Raw genomic sequence first — 26401 nt, forward strand, 5'->3', positions numbered from 1 at the left:
CTGGGATAATGGGATCAAGACCTACGACGCGGCTACCAAAACAAATTTCAAAATGCATGTGTGGTACATGTACTCGACGCATGATTATCCGGCGTTTGCGCTATTCGCTGGCTGGTGTGTGCATGGAAGGTTGCCGTGCACCACATGCAAGGCAGCTCTTCAGTTCCGTTGGCTGCAGGCTGGTCGCAAGTATTCTTGCTTCGACATGCATAGACAATTCCTGGATCCTGACCATAAGTTCAGAAAAGACAAGAAGAATTTCATCAAAGGTAGAGTTGTCAAAAACACTGCACCAGCTGCGTTGACAGGCCAACAGACCCTTGATCAGTGAAACGCTCTCGAGCCCGATCCTTTGCGTCCAGGATACTTCAAAAGGTATAATACAGAACACGCCTGGACTCACAAGTCATGCTTATGGGATCTCCCTTACTTCAAAGACCTCCTTTGCCCACACAACATTGACGTGATGCACACTGAAAAGAATATTGCGGAGGCCATTTTTGGTACATTGTTCGGCATAGAGGGGAAGTCAAAAGATAATCCTAAGGCTAGAATCGACCTGGAGGCTCTATGTGATAGACCGTTGCAAAACTTGCGACAACGGAAAGGAAAGCAAAGCATAGCGAAGCCAAAGGCATGGTTCAATCTTGAAAGGCCAGCTATGAGGGAAATGCTATTGTGGGTGAAAATGCGGTTGATGTTCCCCGATGGGTATGCTGCGAATCTAAAGAGGGGAGCGAGTCTTGAGAAATTGAAAATATTTGGGCTCAAGAGTCATGATTGGCACATATGGATTGAGCGGGTAATGCCGGTGATGTTGCGTGGCTTTATCCCTGAGGATGAATGGCTAGTACTGGCAGAGCTGAGCTATTTCTTCCGTTCTCTTTGTGCGAAAGAACTATCGCCTGGCGTGCTAGATGAAATGGAAGAGTTGGCGCCGGAGTTGGTCTGCAAATTAGAAAAGATCTTTCCACCGGGCTTCTTTAATCCAATGCAACATTTGATTTTGCATCTCCCGACCGAGGCAAGAATGGGGGGCCCGTTCAAAATCGATGGTGCTACTCAACTGAGAGGATGCAGAAGAAGCTTCGAGCTAAGTGTAAAAATAAATGTAGAATTGAAGCATCGATGGCCGAGGCATTCATTACTGAGGAGGCGGCAAACTTCGTGACAGCACACTACGAAGCCAAAAATTATCATTTGCATAACCCGAAGCCTCGGTACAATGATGGCGATCGAGAAAAAGTTCGACCCAACCTCAGCCTATTCAAAGGTAAGCTCGCACCATCCGGTGCTTCGAAAGGGAAATCGTTGGATGTCGAAGAATGGCGGACCATTTCATTGTATATCTTCACCAACCTAACAGAAGTGCGGCCGTACATCGAGTAAGTTCTCGGTAATTTATTGTTCCGCAACTTCTAATTGCTTTGAACCACTCTTATTCCCGGATATTTGATATAGTCGATACGTCGCCGAATTCTCGGATGGAGCGGTCATCGAAAAGGATTCCGTCGAAGAGTATGAGCTTCTCGCAAAGCATGGAGGCGACTATCCTGGTTTCATCTCTTGGTTCAAACAAAGGGTAATTAATTACCATTAAGGGCCCATTTGACTTATTGGTCTAATTTGCGGCTAATGCATCCATTCTTTCGTATTAAACTTGTAGGCTGATGCATAGTCTATGGATGCCGAGTTGAGACAAGTCGCTAATGGTTTTGACTATAAGGTCCGTTCATTTGACAAATACAACATCAACGGGTATCACTTTCGTACCTTTGGCAAAGAGCTATCTATGCCCGACCTAAAGACTACAAATTGTTCTGTCTCTGCTATCGGCGAAGGAGACACCGAGTATTATGGAAGGGAGACTTTCGTACCTTTATGAACTTCTATTCTATGGTGAAAACCCACCGACCGTCGTAGTCTTCAAATGTTATTGGTTTGAGCCGAGGGAGACTAGAAGGACTCATGAACATATAGGACTAGTCGAAATCAACCAAAACACCCACTTAGATGTTCCCGATGTCTATATTACGGCTCAACAGGCGACACAAGTTTTCTATCTACCGTGGGCCTGCCAAACTGATCCAAATCTCAAAGGTTGGGATGTCGTTTATGAAGTGCGACCACATTTTAGACCACCTACCCTCAATGAAGAGGATTACGAACCTCACATTAACCCAGACACATATGAAGGAGAATTCTTCCAAGAAACACGTATGTCCAAGAAACGTTTCAAGAACCGCTCTACTTCACCCCAGAACATTGAAGTAGACAGCGACAGTGAATCCGTCTTAACCCCTGAGCCCGAAGAGGAAGAGCTGGAAGAAGAAGAGGTTACTGCTGCAGATGACCTGTCACTTCTTGACCGATTACATAATGGTGGCCTTCCACATGTTCTTCTAGATAGTGATGATGATGATGCATTTATTGATGATAGTGATGATCATGATGGATTTATTGACCCCGAAGCATATATAGACGAGGACGATTGTTATTAGTTCATGTCAGGTATTCAACTATTATACTATATATAAATTTTGAGTTCATGTTAGGTATTCAATTTTTATTAGTCATGTTGGTATTTATGTTGTACTAATTTCATTTACTCTTTGTCATGACAGGTGTTGAAAGATGGTGGGAAAGGGTCGAAAGCATGCCGCGGCTGCTTCTTCGTCGGCGGGTGATGGGATGGGTTCTTCCATTCCTGCCTCGCCTCTTCGGAGAGTGTTGCTCTCTACTATGCAAGGAGCGGCCCCCGTGAGAGGAGGTCGACCACCCTGAAGCCGAGAGGCACTAAAGGTACACGTTGTATTCATGTTGGTATTTATGTTGTACTCATGTTGTATGCATATTGGTATTTATATACATTTTATTACTCATGTTGGTATTTATGTTGTACTAAAGGTACACGTGGCCGCGGGAGAGGTAGGGCTACACGGTCTCCGCCACCACCCCAAGCTGATTCACCTGAGCACAGGAGGACTTCTAGGGTGGATTCGTCTGAGGTGGAGGCTACACGGTCTCCGGTTCACGAGCCTCGGGTCGACGAGCCTTATACGAGCCTTTGACCCACGAGACTCGTGTCCCAGAGGCTTCCTTCCACACGACTGCGGAGCACAGCAGGGATGAGGGTACGTCCCAAGAGACCCAGTGGGATCCCTGGCCAGAGCCAACTGGCCATGCTGGTAGCGACGAGGAGCTGGGTGAGGGGGATACCGTCTACCAGCGTGGTAGTTCGGGGCTCCCGCTCGTGCTAGCGACCCCCGAGCAGAGGTGCTCGATTAGGCCAAATGGGGACAAGTAAGTTAATTTACTCTTATTTAACCTTTTGCCTTCGCGTTTTCTCAAATATCTAATGTTTTGGCTTTAATTTGTCATACTGTAGGGGTTGGATTGTTGCCAAGGGTGTCCGCAAGCCCAACAGCGTCCTCGGTGTTCTTTGCCGTCAAAACTTCCCAGGGTTTGTTACGTTGCCCGGTCGGGAGTGAGAGGTAGGGATGACCTGGGAGCACTACTTGGGTGCCCCGGCCCGGCCGGAGGTGGAGATCGACGGTGTTTTGTGTGACACGAGGGCGGACATGGTGATCCGAAAGTTCTGGGTAATTTCTCTTTCACACAATTATAAATTAACCATAGCTATTTATTGTACTAATCGGTGTTGTCTCGTTTGCAGACCTTCTACAGGTGTGAGGAGGGATACGAGGACGACGCGGCAAAGGTTATCGAAACCGAATGTCGCCGCTTACTTCAAAACTTTCGGCACGAGGCTCGGGTGCAGGCTGTTCGAGACTACTATGCCACGCGGCGTATTAGGCTTGATAAGGCGAAGTGCCGTGATGCTAAGATGGAGAAGGAGCATTACATGAAGGTAATTACATATTATTAAGGCTTTGTATTTAGTTTCCTTGATTTGGTTCTTACGCACTCAAATTTCTCTTTATTAACTTAGGTGCCCCCTAGATGGTGTGTGGATAAGATGGATTGTTGGGAGGCCTTGGTGGACCAGTGGTGCTCCGAAACGTGGGAGACCAGCCACAACAACACCAAGGAGAGGCGTGGCAAAATGGTTGGCGTGCCACACCATCAAGGGAGCGTCAACATAATCCAATTTGGCGAGAACTGGGTATGTGGTTTGCTTCATGCCTCATGCAATTCATTCTTAATGCTATCTTGAGCTCTTTACCAATACAATTTTCTGCTCTCTCTCTTTTAGGCGCGTCACAATAAGACGGAGGCGCCATAGATGTACGACCTGTATGCGATGGCCCATACTGCCTCGTACAAGAAGGTCAAGGCATTCTGTGAGTCTGACCTCGAGCATCCAGAAAACTTCACCAACATCTCCTCCCACGACAAGCTCGTGAAGTACAGAGATCACGGGAAGGCGAGGAAAGGGGAGGACTTTAACCCGAGCGAGGGGCCTATTGATCCAGAGCTGGTGATGATAGCTGGCAACGGGAGGCCCCATGGCTCGATCGCCATTGGAGACGGCCTTATACGTTGTCCTAGCACTCTCCGGCAGATAAAGGCACGCCAAACGAGCTCTTGTCCGGAGATAACACGTCGTCCACGGCCAGTCGAGCTCGCCATCGAGGTTAGTTTAATGGACTCAACTATCTTTCCGCATTATGTTGTGCGTTGGAACCAATATGATTACATTGCTAACAATGAGTTGTGTTGTAGGCTGCTATTCAGAAAGAGAGAGCGGCAATGCAGGCGGCTATGGCGGAGAAGGATAAGGAAATTAGGGAGCTGGAGGAGAGGACGACTGCATTGGTGGAGGCGGAGAGGGCACGGAATGAAGCGTCTACCAGGGCCATATACGAGCTCTTCGTGGTAAGTTTCTTCTTCATGTTATTTCAAATCTTGCATTTGAATGTCCGTTTCATTAATAAATAAAAAGTTTGACTTGTCGAAACCAAATGTACAGTCTATGTGCGAGAAGAACGGCCAAGTCCCTCCGCCGATGCCAGTCATTAACGTGGCAGGGACGGTGAGTTTCATTTCAGTGGAGTGATCTTATGAGTGTCCTCATGCTAACTACACATTGCAAACGATGTTTGGTGCAGAATATGTCCCGAAACGCATCGCACGACCCTTCTACAGTCGAGCCTTCTCCAGGGCAGCCTTCTCCAGGTGAAACAAGCCAGAGCCACCGTGCTTCACCCTAACTTAGGTATGTTATTTCTAGTGTTTTAATAAAAAATAGCTAGACTTCCATCTAATGACATAATTAGCTTAGTTAGCTCCAAAATAGCTAGACTTCCATCTAATGACATAATTAGCTTAGTTAGATCCAAAATGGCCTATTTAACAAAAAATGACCTATACTTAGCTAATTATCCTCGAAATGACATAATTAGCTCCAAAAAGGCATTCTTAGCCAATTTAGCCCGAAGAAGGGGACAAGAAGAGAAAAAGAGGAAAAACGAAAGGAGGGAAGAGGAAAAATGAGGAGAAGAAGGAGGAGAGGGAGGAGGAGAAGAAGAAGGAGAAGAAGGAGAAGAAGGAGGAGAAGGAGAAGGAGCTCCTCCTACTCCTTCTTCTTCCTCCTTCTCCTTCTCCTTCTTCTTCTCCTTCTCCTTCTTCTTTTCTTCTTCTTCTCCTCTTCCTTCTTCTTCTCCTCCTCCTCCTCCTCCTCCTCCTCCTTATTTTACTTCTTCTTCTCTATCTCTTCTTCTACGTAGCTTAGACTCATCCAAGAAAGGCTAAATTAGCCAATTGTCCTACGAAATGACATAATTAGCTTAGTTAGCTCCAAAATGTCCTATTTAATAAAAAATGACCTATACTTAGCTAATTATCCTCGAAATGACATAATTAGCTCCAAAAAGGCATTCTTAGCCAATTTAGCCCGAAGAAGGGGACAAGAAGAGAAAAAGAGGAAAAATGAAAGGAAGGAAGAGGAAAAATGAGGAGAAGAAGGAGGAGAGGGAGGAGGAGAAGAAGAAGGAGAAGAAGGAGGAGAAGGAGAAGGAGCTCCTCCTTCCCCTTATTCTTCCTCCTTATTCCTCCTTCTCCTTCTCCTTCTCCTTCTCCTTCTTCTTTTCTTCTTCTTCTCCTCTTCCTTCTTCTTCTCCTCCTCCTCCTCCTCCTCGTCCTTATTTTACTTCTTCTTCTCTATCTCTTCTTCTACGTAGCTTAGACTCATCCAAGAAAGGCTAAATTGGCTAATTATCCTACGAAATGACATAATTAGCTTAGTTAGCTCCAAAATGGCCTATTTAATAAAAAATGACCTATACTTAGCTAATTATCCTCGAAATGACATAATTAGCTCCAAAAAGGTATTGTTAGCCAATTTAGCCCCAAGAAGGGGACAAGAAGAGAAAAAGAGGAAAATGAAAGGAAGGAAGAGGAAAAATGAGGAGAAGAAGAAGGAGGAGAGGGAGGAGGAGAAGAAGAAGGAGAAGAATGAGAAGAAGGAGAAGGAGCTCCTCCTTCCCCTTCTTCTTCCTCTTTCTTCCTCCTTCTCCTTCTCCTTCTTCTTCTCCTTCTTCTCCTTCTTCTTTTCTTCTTCTTCTCCTCTTCCTTCTTCTTCTCCTCCTCCTCATCCTCCTCCTTATTTTACTTCTTCTTCTCTATCTCTTCTTCTACATAGCTTAGACTCATCCAAGAAAGGCTAAATTGGCTAATTATCCTACGAAATGACATAATTAGCTTAGTTAGCTCCAAAATGGCCTATTTAATAAAACATGACCTATACTTAGCTAATTATCCTCGAAATGACATAATTAGCTCCAAAAAGGCATTCTTAGCCAATTTAGCCCGAAGAAGGGGACAAGAAGAGAAAAAGAGGAAAAATGAAAGGAGGGAAGACGAAAAATAAGGAGAAGAAGGAGGAGAGGGAGGAGGAGAAGAAGAAGGAGAAGAAGGAGAAGAAGGAGGAGAAGGAGAAGGAGCTCCTCCTACTCCTTCTTCTTCCTCCTTCTCCTTCTCCTTCTTCTTCTCCTTCTCCTTCTTCTTTTCTTCTTCTTCTCCTCTTCCTTCTTCTTCTCCTCCTCCTCCTCCTCCTTATTTTACTTCTTCTCTATCTCTTCTTCTACGTAGCTTAGACTTATCCAAGAAAGGCTAAATTGGCTAATTATCCTACGAAATGACATAATTAGCTTAGTTAGCTCCAAAATGGCCTATTTAATAAAAAATGACCTATACTTAGCTAATTATCCTCGAAATGACATAATTAGCTCCAAAAAGGCATTCTTAGCCAATTTAGCCCGAAGAAGGGGACAAGAAGAGAAAAAGAGGAAAATGAAAGGAAGGAAGAGGAAAAAGGAGAAGAAGAAGGACGAGAGGGAGGAGGAGAAGAAGAAGGAGAAGAAGGAGGAGAAGGAGAAGGAGCTCCTCCTTCCCCTTCTTCTTCCTCCTTCTTCCTCCTTCTCCTTCTCCTTCTTCTTCTCCTTCTCCTTCTTCTTTTCTTCTTCTTCTCCTCTTCCTTCTTCTTCTCCTCCTCCTCCTCCTCCTTATTTTACTTCTTCTTCTCTATCTCTTCTTCTACGTAGCTTAGACTTATCCAAGAAAGGCTAAATTGGCTAATTATCCTACGAAATGACATAATTAGCTTAGTTAGCTCCAAAATGGCCTATTTAATAAAAAATGACCTATACTTAGCTAATTATCCTCGAAATGACATAATTAGCTCCAAAAAGGCATTCTTAGCCAATTTAGCCCGAAGAAGGGGACAAGAAGAGAAAAAGAGGAAAATGAAAGGAAGGAAGAGGAAAAAGGAGAAGAAGAAGGAGGAGATGGAGGAGGAGAAGAAGAAGGAGAAGAAGGTGGAGAAGGAGAAGGAGATCCTCCTTCCCCTTCTTCTTCCTCCTTCTTCCTCCTTCTCCTTCTCCTTCTTCTTCTCCTTCTCCTTCTTCTTTTCTTCTTCTTCTCCTCTTCCTTCTTCTTCTCCTCCTCCTCCTCCTCCTTATTTTACTTCTTCTTCTCTATCTCTTTTTCTACGTAGCTTAGACTTATCCAAGAAAGGCTAAATTGGCTAATTATCCTACGAAATGACATAATTAGCTTAGTTAGCTCCAAAATGGCCTATTTAATAAAAAATGACCTATACTTAGCTAATTATCCTCGAAATGACATAATTAGCTCCAAAAAGGCATTCTTAGCCAATTTAGCCTGAAGAAGGGGACAAGAAGAGAAAAAGAGGAAAATGAAAGGAAGGAAGAGGAAAAAGGAGAAGAAGAAGGAGGAGAGGGAGGAGGAGAAGAAGAAGGAGAAGAAGGAGGAGAAGGAGAAGGAGCTCCTCCTTCCCCTTCTTCTTCCTCCTTCTTCCTACTTCTCCTTCTCCTTCTTCTTCTCCTTCTCCTTCTTCTTTTCTTCTTCTTCTCCTCTTCCTTCTTCTTCTCCTCCTCCTCCTCCTTCTCCTCCTTATTTTACTTCTTCTTCTCTATCTCTTCTTCTACGTAGCTTAGACTTATCCAAGAGAGGCTAAATTGGCTAATTATCCTATGAAATGACATAATTAGCTTAGTTAGCTCCAAAATGGCCTATTTAATAAAAAATGACCTATACTTAGCTAATTATCCTCGAAATGACATAATTAGCTCCAAAAAGGCATTCTTAGCCAATTTAGCCCGAAGAAGGGGACAAGAAGAGAAAAAGAGGAAAATGAAAGGAAGGAAGAGGAAAAAGGAGAAGAAGAAGGAGGAGAGGGAGGAGGAGAAGAAGAAGGAGAAGAAGGAGGAGAAGGAGAAGGAGCTCCTCCTTCCCCCTCTTCTTCCTCCTTCTCCTTCTCCTTCTTCTTCTCCTTCTCCTTCTTCTTTTCTTCTTCTTCTCCTCTTCCTTCTTCTTCTCCTCCTCCTCCTCCTCCTCCTCCTTATTTTACTTCTTCTTCTCTATCTCTTCTTCTACGTAGCTTAGACTTATCCAAGAAAGGCTAAATTGGCTAATTATCCTACGAAATGACATAATTAGCTTAGTTAGCTCCAAAATGGCCTATTTAATAAAAAATGACCTATACTTAGATAATTATCCTCGAAATGACATAATTAGCTCCAAAAAGGCATTCTTAGCCAATTTAGCCCGAAGAAGAGGACAAGCAGAGAAAAAGAGGAAAATGAAAGGAAGGAAGAGGAAAAAGGAGAAGAAGAAGGAGGAGAGGGAGGAGGAGAAGAAGAAGGAGAAGAAGGAGGAGAAGGAGAAGGAGCTCCTCCTTCCCCTTCTTCTTCCTCCTTCTTCCTCCTTCTCCTTCTCCTTCTTCTTCTCCTTCTCCTTCTTCTTTTCTTCTTCTTCTTTTCTTCTTCTTCTCCTCTTCCTTCTTCTTCTCCTCCTCCTCCTCCTCCTCCTTATTTTACTTCTTATTCTCTATCTCTTCTTCTACGTAGCTTAGACTTATCCAAGAAAGGCTAAATTGGCTAATTATCCTACGAAATGACATAATTAGCTTAGTTAGCTCCAAAATGGCTTATTTAATAAAAAATGACCTATACTTAGCTAATTATCCTCGAAATAACATAATTAGCGCCAAAAAAGCATTCTTAGCCAATTTAGCCCGAAGAAGGGGACAAGAAGAGAAAAAGAGGAAAATGAAAGGAAGGAAGAGGAAAAAGGAGAAGAAGAAGGAGGAGTGGGAGGAGGAGAAGAAGAAGGGGACAAAAGGATAAGAAGAAGAAGGAGAAGAAGGAGAAGAAGAAGGAGAAGAAGGAGAAGAAGAAGGAGAAGGAGCTCCCGCTCCTTCTCCTTCTTCTTCTCCTTCTTCTCCTTCTTCTTCTTCTCCTCTTCCTTCTCCTTCTCCTCCTCCTCCTCCTCCTCCTTTTTCTTCTTCTTCTCCTCTTCCTTCTCCTTCTCCTCCTCCTCCTCCTTCTCCTCCTTCTTTTACTTCTTCTTCTCTTTCTCTTCTCCTATAGTTAGATAGGGTTCCACCTAAATGACATAATTAGCTTAGTTAGCTCCTAAATGGTCTATACTTAGCTAATTTCTCTATGAAATAACCTATATATACACTACTTCATCTAGTATTATTTTTCTAACTTTCTTATTTGTCATTTTGCAGATTACCTTCACTTCACGGGAAGCTTGGTTGATGGAATGCTTGAAGATGATTTCTTGTACCATGGGTTGTATTGAAACTATTGTAGTATATGAATATATGAAACTTTGTATGCACGTCGATGAAACTGGTGTAATATATGGTTTGGTACGGATGTAACTTCCATAATATGTATCCACTATGGATGAGAGTTATTTTAATATGGTTATGAGTACGGAAAGAAATTTATTTATGTCAAATATATATATATATATCCTGATTATTGTTAAAAATGCTGGATATAACAAAAAATAAATAAAAAAGGGGCTGGTTCCCCTCTTTGCCGTCAGCCAACACATGGCAAAGGGGTGGAGGCAGACGGCAAAGGGGGAATCTGCCCCCTCTCTCTCCCCTCTTTGCCGTCTGCCCACACATGGCAAAGGGGGGGAGGCAGACGGCAAAGAGAGAATCTTCCCCCTCTCTCTCCCCTCTTTGCCGTTTGCCCCCACATGGCAAAGGGGGGGAGGCAGACGGCAAAGAGAGAATCTGCACCCTCTCTCTCCCCTCTTTGCCGTCTGCCCCCACATGGCAAAGGGGGGAGGCAGACGGCAAAGAGAGAATATGCCCCCTCTCTCTCCCCTCTTTGCCGTCTGCCCCCACATGGCAAAGGGGGGGAGGCAGACGACAAAGAGACGAGGCCTGCCGTTAACACTTAACGGGGACGTTGCAATATATGCCGTCCCACTTATTTTGCCGTCTGCCCCCTCATGGCAAAGATTCTTTGCCGTCCGGTTTGTGAAAGCAGACGGCAAAGAGCCTCTTCACCGGATTTTTTTTTACCGTCTACTTTGCCATGAGGGGGCAGACGGCAAAGCCTTTGCCGTCCGTGGTTTCCCCCTTTGCCGTCCGCCTTGGCAGACGGCAAATTTCTGAATTTCAGTAGTGATTAGCTAGCGTAATAGTGACATCAATGGGTTCTAACTCAGCAGGTGCAATCTCATCTTTGATTTCATCATAAAGAGAATGGGGTATTGCACTAACACTAGCTCCCATATCACATAAACCATGGTAACAATGATCTCCTATCTTAAGAGAAACAATGGGCAGGCCAACTACAGGTCTGTGCTTGTCTTTCACGTGAGGTTTAGCAATTCTAGTGGAGTCCTCACAGAATTTTATAACATGCCCATCTAAGTCTTCGGCTAAGAGATCTTTGATATAGCAACACTAGGTTCAACTCTAATCTTCTCAGGGGGTGCAAGTGATCTAATGTAACCCCTACGTATCACAGTTGGAGCTTCAGAATAATCCTTTATCCTAGCAGGGTATGGTGGTTTCTCAGTGTAAGCACAAGGAACAACAGGATCACTAAAAGCAATGACTTTCTCCTCAACTAGATTGGTTTTGGCTATCTTGCTTTCTACAGGAGGATGATATTTAAACCACTTCTCTTTGGGAAGATCAACATGAGCAGCAAAAGATTCACATAGAGAAGCTACTATCTCAGAGTCAAGTCCATACTTAGCGCTAAAATCTCTAGAAGTGTTTATCTCAACAAAAGATTTAACGCAATCAAACTGGAAATTCATACTGACTCCGTACCTTCCTCCAGCCCCCAATCTTCAGAGTTGCGTTTGATTCTCTCCAATAAATTCCACTTGTGATCAATATCCTTCTTCATAAAAGAACCGGCACAAGAAGTGTCAAGCATGGTACGATCTCCATGAGAAAGCCGAGCATAAAAGTTTTGAGTGATGATTTCTCTCAAGAGCTCATGATTGGGGCATGAATATAGCATTGATTTAAGCCTCCCCAAGCTTGAGATATGCTTTCCCTGTCGCGAGGCCAAAAGTTATAAATAAAGTTCCGATCACGATGTACTAAATGCATAGGATAGAACTTTTGATGTAATTCCAATTTCAACCAATTGTAGCCCCATGATCCAGTATCATCACATAGCCTATACCATGTCAACGCCTTATCCTTCAAATATAAAGGAAAGACTTTCTTCTTTACCTCATCCTCGGGCAAACCTGCAAGCTTAAATAAACCACAAACTTCATCTACATAGATTAGATGCAAGTCTGGATGTGAAGATCCATCTCCTGTGAAAGGATTAGCCAACAGTTTCTCAAGCATACCCGAAGGAATTTCATAAAAGATATTTTCAGTAGGTACCTCAGGTTGAGGAGCAACTCCTTGTGCTTCCGTTCGTGGTGAAGATACCCCGAACAAACTCCTCAAAGAAACAGTTTCCATAGTGACAAGTGACAATAAATTTCAGCACAGTACAAAAATGTTACCTTACCAATTTCCACTTACCAAAGGTGCTTCACTCCCCGGCAATGGCGCCAGAAAAGAGTCTTGATGACCCATAAGTATAGGGGATCAATCGTAGTCCTTTAGATAAGTAAGAGTGTCGAACCCAACAAGGAGCAGAAGGCTCTGATAAACGGATTTTAGCAAGGTAATAACTGCAAGCACTGAAAGTAGCGGTAACAAGTGATTGTGTAGCGAGGTGAAACGTAGCAAGCAAAAAGTAACAAGTAACAAGTAATAGCAACGGTGCAGCAAGTGGCCCAATCCCTTTTGTAGTAAGGTACAAGCCTGAACAAAGTCTTATAGGAGGAAAAACGCTCCCGAGGACACACGGGAATTTCCGTCATGCTAGTTTCATCATGTTCATATGATTCGCGTTCGTTACTTTGATAGTTTGATATGTGGGTGGACCGGCGCTTGGGTACTGCCCTTACTTGGACAAGCATCCCACTTATGATTAACCACTCTCGCAAGCATCCGCAACTACAAAACAAGAATTAAGACAAAGTCTAACCATAGCATTAAACTAGTGGATCCAAATCAGCCCCTCACGAAGCAACGCATAGACTGGGGTTTAAGATTCTGTCGCTCCAGCAACCCATCATGTACTTACTACTTCCCAATGCATTCCTCTAGGCCCAAATATGGTGAAGTGTTATGTAGTCGACGTTCACATAACACCACTAGAGGAAAAACAACATACAACATATCAAAATACCGAACGAATATCAAATTCACATGACAATTATTAACATGACTTATCCCATGTACTCAGGAACAAAAGTAACTACTCACAGGACATAATCATAATCATGATCAGAGGTGTAATGAATAGCATCAAGGATCTGGACATAAACTCTTCCACCAAGTAATCCAACTAGCATCAACTACAAAGAGTAATCAACACTACTAGCAACCTTACAAGTACCAATCGGAGTTGCGAGACGAAGATTGGTTACAAGAGAAGAACTAGGGATTGGAGAGGAGATGGTGCTGATGAAGATGTTGATGAAGATGCCTCCCCTCCGACGAGAGGAGTGTTGGTGATGATGATGGCGACAATTTCCCCTCCAGGAGGGAAGTTTCCCCGGCAGGATCGTCCTGCCGGAGCTCTAGATTGGATCTGCTCAAGTTCCGCCTCGTGGCGGCGGCGAAACCACGAAAAAGCTCCCTGTTTTTCAGACCAAAACCCTTCATATAGCAAAAGAGGGGGGCTAGTGGGCCGTCAGGTAGCCCACAAGATTGCCCTGCGCCACCAGGGGGGTGGTGGCGGTGGGCAAGCTTGTGGAGCCCTGGTGGCCCCCTCCGGTAGTTCTTTCGCCAAGTATTTTTTATATAATCCAAAAAAATCCACGTAACTTTTCAGGGCATTTGGAGATGTGCGCAATAGTGGACTAGGATTTGCTCCTTTTCCAGTCCAAAATTCTAGCTGCCTGAATTCTCCCTCTTCAAATAAACCTTGCAAAATAAGAGAGAAAAGGCATAAATATGGTACCACAAGTAATATAACAGCCCAGAAAGCAATAAATATCAACATGAAAGCAAGATGCAAAATGGACGTATCATACACCAATGAAGATGGTGAACCCCTCCGTTATCGTGTTCTTCTGTGGAAAAAGCTCTAGATTGGTTTTATGGCTCTGGAACTTCCGGCGGTTGAAATGATTTGTCGTCGAGGTTTGAAGGGTTTCTGGAATATTGGGGTATTTATAGAGCTCAGAGGCGGTGTAGAATATTCCAGAGGGCCCCACTAGACACTAGGTCGTGCCAAGGGACTTTGGCGCGCCGTGGTGTCTAGTTGGCCCCATGGGCCTTGGCTGCTGCTCACTCTTGGCCCCCAAGTTTCCTCCTGGTCCAAAAAAATTTCCATAAATTTTCGTGGCAATTGGACCTCATCTTATATGGATTTTCTACAAAGGAAAAAAACAACAAAAAATAACAATTGGCACTAGGCACTATGTCAATAGGTTAGTCCTAAAAAATGATATAAAATTGCTATAAACTGATTATAAAACATCCAAGAATGATAACATAATATCATAGAACAACAAAAATTATAGATACATTGGAGTCATATCAGCATCCCCAAGCTTAATTCCTGCTAGTCCTCGAGTAGGTAAATGATAAAAACAGAATTTCTTATTATGAAATCCTGCCTCACATGTTCATCATATCATTTTCATTTCATCATGGTCATATGGACTTGTAGATGATGCAAAGCAATAGTCTATAATTTTACATGAAGATTTCAATACTCAAGCATACCAACAAGCAACTAATTCATTCACAATATGAATGCTAAAGAACGTTATCCCTAGCCTATCATGCTCTATCATTGATCCATTCATGCAACACACTCAAATATTAACAAGATCCAATATTCAAGTATGATAGGGGTGTTCTTTAATTGGGGCTTTATAAGAGAAGATGGAGACTCAAATTCAAAAATAAAAATTGCATAAGGTAAATAGATAGGTTGTGACATCCCTGGATTATGCTACAATGATCATTGTAATTAAGCTACATTGACCCCTTGATCAGTGCCAAATCATTTTCTTAGATAGTGCATGATCAATATGGATATCATATCTCATTTCAAATTCCACTATTAAATACCCTGGGATTTTATTGTGATAAAATAAATCCTCGAACAACATATGAAAATTATTGCACAATTGTTGAAAATTTTAAAACAAATGTTGTTAAGGAAAACAACATCACCTTGATGTTGGTGTGGACCCCACCATCCAAAATAGGAGCTTAAAGCATTTAAAAGTACTCGTAAATTCAATTGGGAAATTAAAACAAATTCAAAAAATGCACAAACTTGATGTGGCCATCCATAATATTGCAACACATTTGTTGGGCCTTGTTGCACATTTTTGCTGTAGAAAATTAATGCAAAAAGAAAATAAAACAGAAACTGAAAAAGGGAAAAACAAAAGGAAAGAAATTAAAAAGGAAAACGACCCCCTCCCCCCTGGCTGGCCCAGCTGGGCCCCGGCCCACCTGGCCAGCCTAACCAGCCAGCTCCCCACCGGCCCACATACCCCCTGGGGATATAAAATCCACAACCCCAACCCTAATAAAACCAACCCCCCACTCTCTCCCCCTCACCTCGTGGCTCTCTCCCATGGCTGCTGGACACCTCTCGGGACCGGCGCCCCTCGACGGACCACCTCGCCGCCAGCCCTGCCAGCTGTCGTCTTCCTCTACCCCGCTGCATCCCCATCATCCCCTGCAATGGCCCCACCGAGTCTCACCACCCCGCGTACCCTTCGCCGCTGATGAGGCCCCAGCGTCGCCGCTCCTCCCCTCCTTCCCCTTCCTCCCCCTCTGGACACCGCGTCGATGAGATGGGCTTCAACCGCCACGAGCTTCTGGCCGACACCCCCCCACCTTGCCACGCCTCCAGCCCCCCGTGCCCTGGCCACCCCATCGCGTCGCGCTTGCGACACGCACCTGACCCCTCCCCGGTGAGACACCGGCCGGCCGCGACGCTGGTCGTGTCCCCGGCTGGCTTCGGCCCCCTTGGGTGTCTCCTGTTAACCATGGGGGATCCCCCCCTCGTGTGTTTAGTGTACTGGGAAAATCTTCCCTCTGAATGACAAGTGGGCCGAGGCCCCCAAAAACAAAAAAAAACAATAATAATTAAATAATTAAATTAAATAAATAGATAATTAATTAATTAGTTAATTCACTTAATTAGAGTAATTAGATAAGATTAACAATCTGTTAAGTTAATGTGAGGATGATGTGTTGGTCCAGCCCCATTGACAACTAATTAAACATGTTGATTTAATTCTTTAAATTAATTAAACTAAATAGAGAATGACACGTGGGTCCTACCTGTTAATTTACTATGTTGATTAATTATTAATTCTGGTTTTAAAATGTGAGTATGACAATGGGACCCACTCGTCATATTGACAAGTCTACTGAGCTATTGACTGTTGATGTCATGCAGACATCATACTAATGTCATATTATCTTTTATAAATTAAATTAAATCTATTTAATTTACAAATATTAATAAAACATTAAAAATTAATATAAATAAACCATAAGTCAAAGGAAAATAATTTGTACATGAAAGTTGATCAAAAACGAGACGAATCGGATACGCTATCCGTTCGTTTGTCACGCGCCTCTAGCATAGAGAACATGGAACTTTTCCATCTGTTTCCCCTGTTTGGTAGTATCCAGAGACGCGGGAAATATTGTCAGATATTTTCCCGAGCCTTCTATGTTGGATGATACTGCATTAGCTCATGCCTAGCCCTACATATTGCCATGTCATGCATAGTGTTCCATGTGTGCGTTATATTTATTGTTTCTTCCCCCTCTTTTCTCTGGTAGACCCCGTGACTAACGCTGATGCCCGGTATGACTACACACTTGATGACCAGCCCTTTGCCGCAGAGCAACAAGGCAAGCAAAAACCCCTTGATCATTCCTATATCGCCTATTCTTTCTCCCTCATGCATGCATTAGAATTTTGATGATGTTGTAGTTAGCTCCTATATGTGATGCATAGCCTCTTTTTTTTATAAACTTCTACTTTATTCTAATGCACCTTAAAACTATTTAGTATAGGTGGAACAGTCATCCCCTTTGACCCTTAGTCTAGTTTCCCCTGCTTTTTCCTCAAGTCTCGATCATCTGATCGATGAGCCATGACCCGTCACAGCACTCATACCCCCTACGTCATACGACGCTGCAGAGCTACTATCGGGCACCGAGCATGACACCTCGTTACACACTCTGATGTTAGCATTGTAATATAGTTGACCGGCATTGGTTCTCAGTGGGCGAGTCCTCCTTCACCACCTCCGATAACGACTCTGTCGTACAACCCATCAAGCGTGGTCCACCAAGGGTGATTCCTCCCTGACCACCTTGACGGTTACATTGTTCGGAATCCATCGACCGTGATACCTTGGATCCCTATAATGTTCCAACCACACAGTTAGTCAACCGAGCTACTGGGAATATGAATGGTGTGTTGCGGGTGGATTCCCGCGTTGATGTGACGATGAGTTAATTAAAATGCTAACGGATGTGGGTATTTGATTTGAGTTGGTCGGGAGACCTTTTTGCACTAACCTTCACATGGCAGAAGTTATGCGTACTCGAAGTCGTGGTATCAGCCGAAGCTCTTCAGACGTCAGCAATGGAGCGGCGCGCGCCCGAGTGGTCTGGATAAGCATCATTCTTGTTTAAGTGGTGCCAGGACTAATATCGGTCGCCCATGCATCATGCAGGAGCGCAAAGGGTGAAGGACCAATGACCCCTGCACGCTTATGATTTAGACCGGCGGGCTGGTCTCTCGGTTGAGCCTAGGTAGGGTTGTTATGTGTTGATGTTCCAAGGCCGGGCATGACCCGGGAAAGTGTGTCCGGCCAGAGTATATCAAGTGTATTGGGTACTCTGATGCACACATGCAGGGAAGAAAATTAACTATTCGAATAGTCGTGTCCACGGTTACAGGACGACTTGGCGTTCTGCCCTAATCTTATACAACTAGAATGGTTACTTAACTGGAATGTTTGCTCGAGGACTGCTTCCTCGCAGGGTGTCGAGGAAGAATCTCTGGGCGTGACCTTAATTATATTGCTGCAACAATATAACTATTAATTGTGTTGCTTGCTCTACTCTCGTCTATTGCTGCAAGACCCCTGAAGATGCTAGTCTTCGATAGGACTAGTACCCTCCCTCTATTCTCCCATTGCTGCAGTCAGTCCACATATAATCCCTTCCTTTGATACTAATGCATAACTTAGCATAATTCTGATGTTAGTCTTGCGAGTACTTTGGATGAGTACTCACTGTTTATTTGCTCCCCATGTCCCCTTGATACGTTGCTGCGACGAGATGATGGAGCCAAGGGGATGGAGTATCTCGCCGATGACGAGTGCTACCCCGATGGTGCCTACTACTATGTGGAGGCTGCTGAAAACCAGGAGTAGTTTAGGAGGTTCCCAGGTAGGACGCCTCGCCTTGTTCGATCGTTCTATCTTTTGTGCTAGCCTTCTCTAAGGTATTATCATGTTTCATGTCTGTACTCAGATATTTGTTGTTTCTGCTGACTCGTGTGTTTATCGAGCTTATGTATTCTAGCCCTAGAGGCCCTTGGCTAGTAATAAGAACCGTGTATGTTTTTATTTGTGTCTAGAGTTGTGTTCTGATATCTTACCATGAGTCCTCGAGCTTGGTCGTACACATGTGTGCGTATGATTAGCATACGATCAAATCAAGGGTGTCACAAGTTGGTATAAGAGTCGACTGCCTATAGGTATCCCCCTTTCCAACTCCTTGGACGAAGTTGTGTCTAGTACTTGAAAAACTTTACTAACATGGTTGTGTGGCTTACAATCCCACATCAAAATCGGGTGGTATTAGTATCTTTTACTCCTCTTCTATACTCTGGGTTCTAATATCTCTTCTCTGTCGGGTAAAAGATTTTGCTAACTCTACATTAGGTTCTCATGATCACATCGATCCGGAGAGATATATTATCTACTGTTGTACTTCTGGTTAAATATTTCACACACTGTCATTTGACATCATTGATGTTTCCTTTTCAGATGTGTCCCGCAAGGCAGATCGTACACGTGACTATGGCTATCGATGTGACTGGGTTCTCGACCATTCTAGTCGACCTCTTGAATAGGTTGGGATATTGTTGGTACCCCGAGTACAATGCGTACGAGGACTTTTGTGAGTTCATCGAGTACAAGTACTAGGATGAGGTTCACATCTTTGGTCGAACAGACACCTCCACCAACGAGCTCCACACCTTCTGTGGTTTTGGGTTGTCGATCGATATGGCCATCCATGATGCAGCCTATATCGCTATCACCTGCCTCCGTGGAGCGTACCCTCCCTTGGAGGAGGCTGCCTTCAGATACATCACGTATGTTCTTGCTGGGGATGAGACTGGATCTGATCTCACTGTCTACGATGCTCGCATTCGGGAGCGCAACAACCGGTCCTATGTCGCCATGTGCACCCCCTACGTGAGGCGTCGCTACAACCCATAGGTTTTGGTGCAGTACATGAAAGCACTGTATCGTGCCTTCCGAGCTCAAACTATGGAGTTGTATGCCAAGAGTACCCGTCTTTACGATGCGTTGACACAATTGTAGCCAGCATTCGACGCGAAGATCCACCCTTCGTTCATCCTTCACCCGTGGAAGACAGAGCTACCACCAAGTCTTAAGTGGCCTGTTGTTGGAGGGAGTACCCCTGCACTTGGGCCTCTGCTCATCGATTCAATGTGGTACGAGCACATGAGTCGCCACGGGATGTAGAATCCCGCCCCTAGGTTCTCCTATCAGGGTCACCGTCAGCTACCTGGATTTTCCGTTTTCTCCGACGTTGATGTAGCATTATCGCTATGCCTCGTTGTTGTATCCCTGCACCGCGTGTTTCCGTGCCGCCTAGTGAGTCCAGGTTATCGTCTAATGCTTCCAGGTATCGCCAAATTTCGAATATGTAATCGTTGGTCTGTAATCGAACTTATGTATGGGTATGTATGTCGAACTTGACTACTATGAAGTATCTATCGCATTCCCTTTCGTCATGCTTGATTGCTTCCTGAATGACTACTACGCTTTTGGAATTACTTTATGCTAAACTACCCCTGTTAAATATTTAGCAGGATGGTTAGACTAGTTGGCCGCCTGCGTGGCCCCGCCAAAGTTGCACCACCCCCGCCTCATGAATATATGGCGGGGATGATCCAACAGTTTGAACTGAACTGCCAGTTTATGCAAGTGTTCATGGACCAGTTCCAAAGGCCGAACATGAATCAGCAGCAAGGCGTGACCCTACAAGACTTCGGCCAACTCAACCCTGTGATCTACCGCACCTCAACTAAGCCTCTTGATGCTGATGACTGGCTCCGTGACATTGCTTACGAGCTGGAGTCTACCAATTTGCCCCTGGCAAGCTATGTCAACTTTGCAGCTTACTTTGTGAAGGGTCCCGCTGCTCAATGGTGGGACAGTCACAGGCGCTCTCAGCTCATTGTAACTATCATCACTTGGACAGAGTTCAAGGCTGCCTTCCGTGCTCACTACATTCCTCGGGGAATCATGGATCATAAGAAGCGTGAGTTCCGCAACCTTATCCAGGGCACCAAAACTGTGGATGATTATTAGCGGGAATTTCTGGACTTATCCCACTATGTTGAAGAAGACATTGCAACTGGTGCATGCAGACACGTGAAATTCTGTGATGGCCTCCAGCCTGACATCAAGTTCACTCTCCTTGTTCAGGACTATGCTGATTTTTCCACCCTGGTGAACAAGGCCATTCAGGTTGAGATTGGTCTACAGGTATACAAGGATAGCAGCAAGCGCAACAATGACATGGGTTCATCTTTGGGCCCGTCTGCACACACGCGGAAGATCTGGATTCCCCACAACATGTACGATGCACCTGCTCCTGCTCCAAGGTCGTCCTATGATGCACCTCGTCTGCCTCCTCCACCACCTAGGCAGTCGAGGCTTCCAGCTCCATCGCCTCAAGTTCCTCTTTCCCGTCCTGAGGATGGGATGTGCTTTAAGTGTGGTCGTCCAGGTCACCGTGCTAGAGACTGCAGGCAGAATCCGAACCAGCTAGCACTTCCCTCAACTGGCAGTGGTAACAACCAGAACCGCAACAACAATGCAAAGCCTGCTTATGTTCGTTGTCAGGCCAACAACATTGAGATGGGTCAAGCTCAGGACCATCCTGCTACCGTGATGGGTACACTTCTCGTTAACTCAGTACTTGCTTCTGTATTGTTTGATATAGGAGCATTGCATTCCGTTATGTCAGAAAATTTTGCATACATACATGACATTAGAAGCGAAGAGATGAACCTTCCGATAGTGGTAAACACTCTGGGGTCCAATGTCGAACCTGTGTGGTTTGCCCCAATGTTCGTGTAGAAATCAAAGGATTGGAATTCTTGGCAGCTCCCATTTTACTGAAGTCTTCCAACATTGACCTTATACTAGGAATGGAGTGGTTGAAGGCTCATACAACCTCAATTGTTTGTGCCACCAAAACTGTCCACCTCGTACACCCTTCTAATGAATTAATAAGCTATCATGCTCATCTCGTCCGAGATGTTGAGGCACGGCTATATGCCTTCAATGCATTAAATGTGTCGCCTCTTGAAGGGATCGAAAACATTCCATTTGTCCGGGAAGTCCAAGATGTCTTTCTAGAAGAACTTTCGAGGATCCCCCCTGCTCGAGTTGTTGAGTTTGTCATCGACTTCGTACCCGATACCACTCCTATCGCCAAGCGTCCTTATAAAATGCCACCACATGAACTTCCTGAACTTAAGCAAGAAATTGACAATTCGCTTCGTCTGGCTTTCACTCGTCCGAGTTCCTCTCCTTGGGGTGCACCTTCTCTCTTTGCTAAGAAGAAGGATGGAACAAATCATTTGGTTCAAGACTACCGTCCTATCAATCAGGACACTATTCGAAATAAATATCCTCTTCCTTGTATAAATGATTATTATGATCAACTTTTTGGTTCCTTAGTCTTCTCTAAGATCGACTTGAGTTTGGGATACCACCAGATACGTGTTCGCAAAGAGGATATCCCAAAGACCGCCTTTCTTACTCGCTACGGATCATACGAGTACACCGTGATGTCCTTCGTCTTAACCAATGCACCGGCAACCTTCTCTCTTCTCATCAAGGAATAGGCTGTATCGTTATGCAAGATTGCAAAGTGATTACTTATGCCTCACATCAGCTGCGTGCACATGAAGAGAACTATCCAGTTCATGATCTTGAACTTTCTGCAGTTGTACATTCACAGAAGGAGTGGAGTAAATACCTTCTCGGTAAACGTTATGAGATCTACACCGATCATCAAACTCTGAAGTACATACTCAGCCTGATCTGAATCTACGTGAACAGAGATGGATGGAGCGTATAGCAGATTTTGACTCTGGTATATCATATACCCCCGGCAAGGCTAACGTAATGGTTGATGCCTCGAGTCGCAAGTCATACTGCAACCACCTCCAGGTTCATAAGGTTCCTGACCATCTTCAAGAGGAATTTCGTAAGCTGAACCTTCATATTGTTCCTCAGGGTTACCTTGTTCCCCTCCTGAAGAGTTTCAAAAGATGAACCTCTATGTTGTTAATCAGGGTTCCCTTAGTAACTTGGTTGTTGAACCAGATCTTGTGAGCACCATCAAAGCTACTATTTGACCCTGAAGTCGATAAGATTAAGAGCTACCTTGTAGAAGGTAAACCCTCTTGCTTCGCTCTTGCTGATGATGATGCATTGTACTTCAAGGGTCATCTTTACGTACTGCATAAGCGAGAAAACCTGATGATGACCAGAAATGTGATGAAAGAAGCTCAAAATACCCCGTTGTGTATCCATCCGGGTAGTACTAAGATGTACCAAGACATCTGTCAAAGATTCTGGTGGCCAATTATGAAACAAGACATTGCACGATATGTTGCAGAATGTGAATTTTTCCAGCGAATCAAAGAAGAATACCAAAAGCCTCCTGGAACTCTGCATATCTCTATTCCTGAATGGAAATGGGACCATGTTGAAATGGACTTTGTCACTGGTTTTCCCATATCTCACAAAGGTAATGATGCTATTCTTGTCGTCATTGACCGACTGTCCAAAGTTGCACATTTTCTTGCCGTCAAAGATACAATTACTGCTAGTCAGCTAGCAGATCTTTATATGTCCAGAATTGTTTCAGTTCACAGTATTCTGTTGATAATCATCTCGGACCGTGGGAGCCTGTTCACTTCAAAATTCTGGGAAAGTATTCAGAAGGCTATGGGGACTCATCTGTCCTTTAGCACCGCATTTCACCCTCAATCCCAGGGACAAGTTGAACGAGTCAACCAAATTCTTGAAGACTTGCTTCTAGCTTGTGTCATTCCTTTCGGTAAGAAATGGGAGGACTCTCTCCCATATGTCGAGTTCTCCTACAACAATAGCTATCAAGCTAGTCTGAAGATGGCCCCTTTCGAAGTATTGTATGGACGAAGGTGTCGAACTCCTCTGAATTGGTCAGAAACTATGGAACAATCGCTCTTCGGTTCGGATATTATCCAACATGCTGAAGATCAAGTCCGCATTACTCATGAAAATCTAAAGGCTTCTCAGTGTCGTCAGAAGAGTCAGTATGACCGTCGCCATCAAGAAATGGTCTATCAACCTGGCGAAAATGCTTATCTTAGTCTCACACCAATGAGAGGATCACACCATTTCGGGATCAAGGGCAAGTTAGCTCCTCTCTATATTGGTCCTTTCACTGTTCTCGAAAGGCGTGGAAAAGTAGCTTATCAATTGGAACTGTCGGCGAACCTTTATCAGGTTCACGATGTCTTCCATGTGTCTCAGCTCCGTCGCTGCTACAAAGATCTTGTTCGAGCAGTGGATCATGATATGCTTCAGCTTCAACAAGACCTCTCTTATAAAGAGCATCCGGTCCGCATTCTCGACCACACGGAACATCAGACTCGACGCAAGGTCACCAAGTTCCTTAAAGTGCCTGATCATTCTGAAGATGAAGCCACTTGGGAACGCAAGGATCATCTTCGTGATGAATACCCCGAGCTCTTTCCTTCTACCATTTAATTCTCGGGACGATAATTCTTGTTAGTGGGGGATTCCTCCTTCACCACCTCCCATAACGCTGTAGTATAGTTGCCCGGCAGTAGTTCTCGAAGGGTGATTCCTCCTTCACCACCTCCCATAACGACTCTGTCGTACAACCCATCAACTTTTGGTCCACCGAGCGTGATTTCTCCGTGACCACCTTGACGGTTACATCGTTCGGAATCCATCGAGGGTGATATTTTCGGATCCCTCTGATGTTACAACCACACTGTTACTCGAGCGTGCTATTGGGAACATGAATGGTGTGTTGCGGGTGGATTCCTGCGTGGATGTGACAATGAGGTAATTAAAATGCTAATGGATGTGGGTATTTGATGTGAGTTGGTCGGGAGACCTTTTTGCACTAACCTTCATGTGGGAGAAAGTTATGGGTACTCGACATCGTGGTATCAGTCGAAGTTCTTCAGACGTCAGCAATGGAAAGGCACGTGCCCAAGTGGTATGGATAAGCATCGTTCTTGTATAAGTGGTGCCAGGACTGACATCGACCGCCCACGCATCATGCAGGACCGCAAAGGGTGATGGACCCATGACCCCTGCTCGCTTAGGATTTGGACTGGCGGGTTGGTCTCTCTGTTGATACTAGGTAGGGCTGCGACGTGTTGATGTTCCGAGACCGGGCATGACCTAGGAAAGTGTGTCCGTCTAGAGTTTAACAACCGGGTTGGGTACTGTGGTGCACCCCTGCAGGGAAGAAAATTAACTACTCAAATAGTCGTGTCCACGGTTACAGGACGACTTGGTGTTGTGCCCCGATATTCTACAACTACAACGGTTAATTAACTAGAATGTTTGCTTCGGGGTTGCTTCCTCACAGGGTGTCGAGGACGAATCTCTGGGCATGACCTTAATTATATTCCTGCAATAATATGACTATTAATTGTGTTACTTGCTGTACTCTCGTCTATTGCTGCAAGACCCCTGAAGATGCTAGTCTTTGATAGGACTAGTCCCCTTCCTCTATTCTAGCATTGCTGCAGTCAGTCCACATATAATCCCTTGCTTTGATACTAATGCATAACTTAGCATAGTTCTGATGTCAGTCATGTGAGTACTTTGGATGAGTACTCACCACTGCTTTGCTCCCCCTTCTCCCCTTGATACGGAGCTGCGATGAGATGATGGAGCCCAGGAGATGGCGTATGCCGCCGACGACGACTGCTACCCCGACGGTGCCTACTAGTACATGGAGGCCGCTGAAGACTAGGAGTAGTTTAGGAGGTTCCCGCGCACGAGGCCTCCCCTTGTTCGATCGGTGTATCTTTTGTGCTAGACTTCTCAAGGCATTATCATGCATCATGTGTGTTCTCATATATGTGTTGCTTCTGCTGACTTGTGTGTTTATCGAGCTTCTGTATTCTATCCCGCAAGGCCTTGGCTTGTAATATGAAGCTTGTATATTTTTATTTGTGTCTAGCTTGTGTTGTGGTATCTTTACGTGAGTCCTTGAGCTTGCTCGTACCCAGGTGTGTGTATGATTAGCGTATGATGAAATCGAGGGCTTCACATAGGCCCGTCGTAGAGGGAAGTAGGGATTTGTAGAGGTGTCGTAGCTCAAAGTGAAAAACTTAGATATAATTTTTTAGGGTGGCATGCTTTTACTGTCAACAAGAACGACTTAGAGTTTCCAATATCCTTCATGCTATACAAATTATAGGTGGTTGCCAAACAGAAAATAAAGTTTATTCCTTTTCCATAATACTTTCACATTACACGGCTAGCCGTATCCACGAGTGTTATCCATAACAACACTTTCCAAGGAATTTGTTATTTGACAATGTAAAATATTTTTTTTCTTTTTGGGACTGGGCATCCCAATTACCGCCATACACTCGTGCAATGACAAGTGAACAAATACTCATCTTTAGAATAACCATTTTAACATTTAAGATACCGGCCACCCCTCACCGCTTCATGAGCCGTACGGGCACACAAAACAGAATTTTATTTTGTATTTTAGAGTTCGCACTTGCAAATTTACTTGGAATGGAGTTGAAATACCGCATATAGGTAGGTATGGTGAACTCATTTGTCACAACTTTGGGTTTAGGATTTGCATGCACAAGTAGCATTCCTGCTTACTACAAGTGAAGGCTAGCAAATAGATTGAGAAGCGCCCAACCAAGGAACAAAAATCATCATAAGTGAACATTAAACATAACTAATAACGAACAATGCAACACAAGTAGGATGTAATTTCATAGCATAATTATTGACTTCATGTGCATGCATACGGAATCATAAACCTTAACACGAATATTCTTACTAGAGCAAAATTACTCATCAACATAACTCACATATTGTTTTCCTTATATCGCAAAATTATTGCAAAGAATAAAGTTTAATATATAATGTTCTTCATGGAAGTTTTTATTATATGTTTCCTGGAAATTCATCACTTCGGGACTAATTTTCATTTAAAGGAAATTGCCAA

The sequence above is a fragment of the Hordeum vulgare genome, chromosome 6H, assembly GCF_904849725.1.
Source record: "Hordeum vulgare subsp. vulgare chromosome 6H, MorexV3_pseudomolecules_assembly, whole genome shotgun sequence".
Classification (NCBI taxonomy): domain Eukaryota; kingdom Viridiplantae; phylum Streptophyta; class Magnoliopsida; order Poales; family Poaceae; genus Hordeum; species Hordeum vulgare.